Source organism: Pteropus vampyrus, unplaced genomic scaffold, assembly GCF_000151845.1.
Source record: "Pteropus vampyrus isolate Shadow unplaced genomic scaffold, Pvam_2.0 Scaffold224, whole genome shotgun sequence".
NCBI classification, from domain to species: Eukaryota; Metazoa; Chordata; class Mammalia; order Chiroptera; family Pteropodidae; genus Pteropus; species Pteropus vampyrus.
In genome coordinates this window covers 45,152-51,199 of record NW_011889005.1, presented here as the reverse complement: position 1 = coordinate 51,199, position 6,048 = coordinate 45,152, and positions in this window count along the sequence as shown.

Genomic DNA, 6,048 nt, shown 5'->3' with positions numbered 1-6,048 from the left:
ACACGGAGGAAGGGGCATCGGGTCGTCGAAGCGCTGGCATTCGAGGACAGGGGGGCGAGGTGTGACGGTGTCGTCATGCAGTCATTGAGTCGAAGTTCCAGGTTTTCTGATACTCCCAGAAACACTCCTGTCCGCCACGGTCAGACGTGTACGAAGCCGGGCACGCTGCAGACCGCGCCTCCGGGAGCGTGCGACCGGAATCCCGCACTCTGACCAGCGCGTCCGCTGCGAGGTGCCTCGGCGTGTTCTCATGGTGCTATTACAGCTTTGTCGCACGTGAGCCACAACGCACACGGAACCGCTGCCGAGAAACTTAGAAAGACACGCTGTCTGCAAGCAAATGCATGTTTAAATGAGCAGAGAGCTGTGCTTTGCTCCTGGGGAGGATCACCCAATTTTATGAAAATTATAATTTGTCCCGACTTAATTCATAACCACGATAGTTCTACCTAAATCTTAATGTGACGTTAAGACTAGTCGGCAGAGGAACTCCAAAGGAAATTTGGAAAAAAATATAGATGTAGGATAATATCCAAGGCAAGTTTAAAAAAGCAGACCCTTGGAAGGAGTTCTAACCTGCCGTTCGGCTACTCGCCAGAAACGTGAAATAATTTATTTAGGTCCGATGGTGCTGAGAGAGGAGAGAGAACATATAGCAGGTAGGAGGAGACACAATCTGTTATTTAAAGCTTAATATCTAAAAAGGTAGTGGTTCGCATTTAAAGTTCAAATAATTATTTGATGATTTCATAAACAGTATCTTGAAATTCGGCTGAGGGGAAAATCATGCAGGTGCTCATCTAACATCCAACGTTAATTGCAGAAAAAGAGTAAAGCTTTACTATAAAAGGTGTAGAAAAGATGAGAAAGTATAAGCCTATATAAAAATGCGTTTAAATAAGACTAAGATAGATGTTTAATACCACAAATAAAAAGACGGATGGATTTCCTAAATGAAATGTGATTCACGTATACGTGTCCGCATGGTCGTGTGTGAAAGATTAGCAGAATGACACAGAGCCACTGCATGACATGAAAAAAATCCCCTGAGTGGTAATGAGCAGAGGGAGAATACTCAACCGGAAAAGTAATGAACAGGACAGTGTTTTTATCTCACGTACAATAAGCATAGTTAATGACTTTAGAGGATGACATGATAGGATATTGAACGATGTTGTGGTACTGATGGAAAAATGGTCCTTCTTGCTTGTTAGATGATTGACCAGGAAATAGACACTTGGTAGATTAAAAGTACATTTCGATTAGATGCTTGAAGTCTCCATTATGTTTCATTATGAGAAGCTGACCTTAAAAATCTTCATTTAGTCAAACCTGAGGTCAGAAGACAATCACCTGGTTAACACAGAGAAACATCTACCCCAGAAACGCAGAGGTAAAAACAAAGCACAGTGATTTTTTGATTGTTCTTATCTCCCAAGAAATCATAAAATGTTCATTTTATATGGTCAAAATTGGCATTTCTATAATTACAGTTTGCCCAACCTGTCCACAGTCCTGGCATTCTACATGAAAATGTGTGTGTGTGTGTGCGCATGTGTGCATGTGTGTACGTGTGTGTGCGTGTGTGCGTGCGTGTGTGTGTGTGTGTAAATTTATCGCAATAATTATATAAGCATTCTGGAGCATTTTATATTCCTGAACAATCATGCATGATTAGCCCCAGCTTTATGTTTGTGTTTACGACTCCGCTGGCATGAAGTGATTGAATTCTGTCAGGTTAATGAGAAAATTAAAAAGGAAGGCTGAATATATGTGATGGTTGTGTCTAGTCAGGAAAGCAAAACTGTTATCGTGGTGAACCATATCAACGTGCGTTTATTCTTCTACATTAGCAGCGAGCAAAGCAGTGGGGAGATGGATCACACGGCACAAAGAAGTAAAACATGTCAAAATCTAAATCACGCTCCTGCTTAGAGGCCGTGATTACGTTCGTGGAATGTTTCGAGCAGGCTTTTCTTTTATTTCAGCAAAACGATTTCTGTGTCTCATTGTTGTTTATTTAAATTTTATTTGCTTTATGGTTTTGTTTCTATTTCTGTTATAAATTTTATTTGTTTTTATAGCTGACTCAAGAAGTCCGCACTTGATTTTCTGCACAAAGGGTCATAATAGAGCTTTCAAATTTTCTGCCGCCTTTTGCACGTAGCCCGTTGGAGTGAATGCCGGATTGTATCTCAGGATACCTGGGAGAGACCCCTCGCCCTGGCTGGTATCTTAGATCAGTTCCTCCCACTTTAGGGGGCTCAGTTTCCCACATATAAAAGTGGGAGGTTTGAACATGAACTGTGGTTCTCGAACTTGGTGGAGCATAAGCGTCACTGGGGGAGGGGATGTTGATGAGCGCACGGTCAGCCTCGGAGACACTGAGCGAGCAGCTCGGTGGCCCCGGGGACACTCGGGGCCATCCAGATGTAGGCGTGTCACGACCACACACTGGAAAGTGTGACATCACCCTTAGACCACGGTCCTCGTGCTGGGTGCACATCAGAGTCGCCCAAGAGCTTCGAAGTCACACCGATGTCTAAGCCTTAACCGAGACCAGTGTACACTTGCCAGTGTGCAGGTTTTGCTTATAAACCTCCCTCAGGCAAATGCCCACACAGGAAGTCATGTGGTCACGTAACAGCTCTATTTTCAATACTTTGAGGAACCTCCAGACAGTTTTCACAGTGGCTGCACCAATTTACATTCTCACCAACGGTGAACGAGGGTTGCTTTCTCCACGTCTTTGCCGTCACTGGCTGTTGTTGACTTTGTGAAGTGATATCTGATTTGGTTTCGATTCGCGTCTGCCTGATGATTAGTGATGTTGAATATCTTTTCATATGTCCATCGATAGATGAATGGATAGAAAAAGATGTGGTCCACACACGCAGTGGAATAGTATTCATCGAGGAGAAAGAATAAAGTCTTGCCATTCGTGATAACATGGATGGACTTAGAGGGTACTACGCCAATCGAGATAAGTCAGATAGAGAAAAACAAACACCGTGTGATTTCATTTATATGTGGGATCTAAAGAGAAAAGAACAAAACAGAAACAGACTCATAGAGACAGAGGCCACAGTGATGGTCGCTGGAGGGAAGAGGCTTTGGGGGATGGGTGAAAAGGCGAAGGGGAATGAGACGTACGAAGTCCGGTTATAAGATAAACAGTCACGGGGATGTGACGTACAGCACAGAGGACTGTGATCGATAATATCGTAATAAGCTTAGACGGGGACAGATGGTTACTAGACATAGCGTGGTGACCACATATACATGTAGGAGACGTTTCCCGTGAGTGTCTAACAGGAAAACTGCCAGAATCCCACCGTCTCAAACACCTACGGACTACCTCGGATATAATAAACTATATTTAATGAAAAAACGAAAGCGAAGCTCCTTCGGCGACTCTGGACGCAGTCAGGATTGAGCACCACTGCTCTACTAGATGTGCTCAGACAGGCAGTCTGCGTCTGAGGATAAGCCAGGAGGCGGGGGTGGGTGGTGCGGGTCCCGGCGGGAACGGGAGGGAGGTGCCAGGAAGGGTGGCAGGGAAACCGAGTCCTCCCCATCGGCCGCGTCGTCTCAGTCAACCCTGCGTTAAACAGTACTTTGTGTTCTTATCCTACGTAACAGACAGGGAGACATTTTTGTGGAAGTGACCTGGTTTGTTCCAGGTCTGACAGATAGCAGGTGGCAGGGCTAGGACTCAAAGCCACGTCTGTCTGACCCAAGCCCACCAGCCTCATTCTGCTGGACGTGAGAAGCATGAGGGGAGCTCCCACCGCTCTTCTTGGCTCACGTGACCCACACGCCTGGGAGGCAGGTCACGTCCTAGCAGCTTCCTCAAATGCCTCTGGGACGGAGGCATTTGTAAAATTTCAATGGCCACACAACCCCTGCTTAAACACGCATGCTCCGTGGGTTCGCAGTAGTTTCAGGAGAGAATCCACATCCCACTTACCTATGAGACGTCCACCTGCGCCGGGACCGGTGAGGGATGCCATCTCTAACACACTTCCAAGGACCCGCCAAACTGCTGCAAAACCCCGAGATTTTTTAGAGACAGCGAAAGCTTTGGTTCCACAGACTTTCTTTCTCCTTGGCTGAGTTATTTAGAAAACTGTTCACCAGCACGTAGGTCACTGAGAATCCGAGGTCGTACGTAGGTGTTTGAGACGGTGGGACTCTGGCAGTTTTCCCGTTAGACACTCACGGGAAATGTCTCCTACGCAAACGGCCTGCGGAGCCCGGGGGTGCGGGGTGCCCCGAGCATGCGCGGACCCGCCTGTATGCTTGTGGGCAGAGGTGAGCTTCGTGTGTGTGCGTGTACGCTTTACCCATACTGGGAGTAAGTAGCTCTCTAAACGCCACCCTGAACGCTGACTGCAATGTCTTAATGACACAGCTGAGAACGGGCTGCTGTTGTCAGTTGTCGCATAGGGTCACTCAGGCTCCTCAGGGATGGCACTGGGGCCTCTGGACATTTCTGCTTAGGTGTCAGGATGTATAACATGACACGTTATATACAGTTCCTTGGGCAAGAATTAATCAAACCTGTGTTTGTATAATAGCATCGTATACATTAGTCCTATATTTGCATATAGAATGGTTGGGAGGATAGAATCTAAATTTTTCAGTGGTTATCTCTCTGCGTTGGGATTTCAGTTAACACGACTGCCTTCCTCCGCCTTTCTCTCCCTCCTCCTCGTGGCCATTCTTTCTTTGCTGACCTGGGTTTTCAACAGCAGCCGCCAGGATGATGCGCACCTGGCTCGTTCCTGCTGAATTCCAGGGCCCCTCATCTCCCCCGGGAGGCCAGGCCATCTTCCTGCTCTGCCCTCACGTCGCCGCCCAGGCTCCTTTCCCATAACCGTCACCCAGTTTATGGTACTCAGTGGTTAAACGGTCTCTTTATCCCACTAGCATATCAGTTCCTTGAGGGCAGACACTGTGCTGTCATCCGAGTGCCTGTGCAGTGTGTGACCCGTCTGTGGACTCATGCCTACGAAACGAGCGGCCGCAGCCCCGCACACCCCTGGCCAGGCGCGACCTCGGACCCTGGTCCAAGTCCCGCATCCCTGGTTCCCAGCGCTGGGACCCGGGCCAGGTGCTCCGCCGCTCGGTGCCCCAGTCTTTTTACCTGTAAGATGAGGATGCAGTTGTGTCTTTTACAGGGTGTGACTAAAGAGAAAATGACACAATGCAGATGCCATACTCCTCGAGCTAAGCAGTAAGGCACGATTCAGTGGAAAATGTAAAAGGAAAATTATAGGGGCCCGATACACATAATTTGAATCTGAATATCTGATCAGAATCAATGAATGAACGAACAAACCCTAATTTGACCAGATTGGAGAATACTCTGATTACGAGGTTTGATAATTCATTCATTTGTATGGTAAGAACTTGTCGACTGTCTTTTGTGCACCAAGACTGTGCTAGGCCCTGGGGACACAGAGATAAATGGGACGGTCCCCCCCTCACAGAGCTCGCAGATGAGGGAACACATGGCTACGACAGAGCCATACTTGTTGTAAGGCTCAGAAGGCTGTACGAGCGGACGTTTGGGCGGGCGAGGCGTCAGCGTGCCCCGGAAGGCTTCGGGGAGGAGGGCGCACTTGAGCTTGGCCTTGAAGGAGAGGTAGGGGCTGCCTGTGTTAAAGAAATGGGCCACGGCACATCCAGGCTGTTGGGAACCCCATCCTGCCGCTTGGGCCCTGTGACCCAGCCCAGCGGACTCGGGGACCCTGGAGATGTATTGTGGCCGAGATGCTACGCTGAGCCCCCAGATTGCCTTGCGGTTTGGGGATGAAGACGTGTCTCTGTTGACAGGTAGTCTCCATTCGAGGAGAAGCTGCTGGTTCGCCTCCGCTTCTGACGAAGTCTGTGAGTGGTGTGAGTAACTGAAATGAGGGACTGTGCTCATAATTAAATGGCTATGATCTGATCCCCAGGGCCATAAAATCGGATGGACACAGTCGTGTGGGCCTCGCTTCCACCAGCGTGAGACCGGCGGGCACTGCCTGAGCCCTGCTCTGC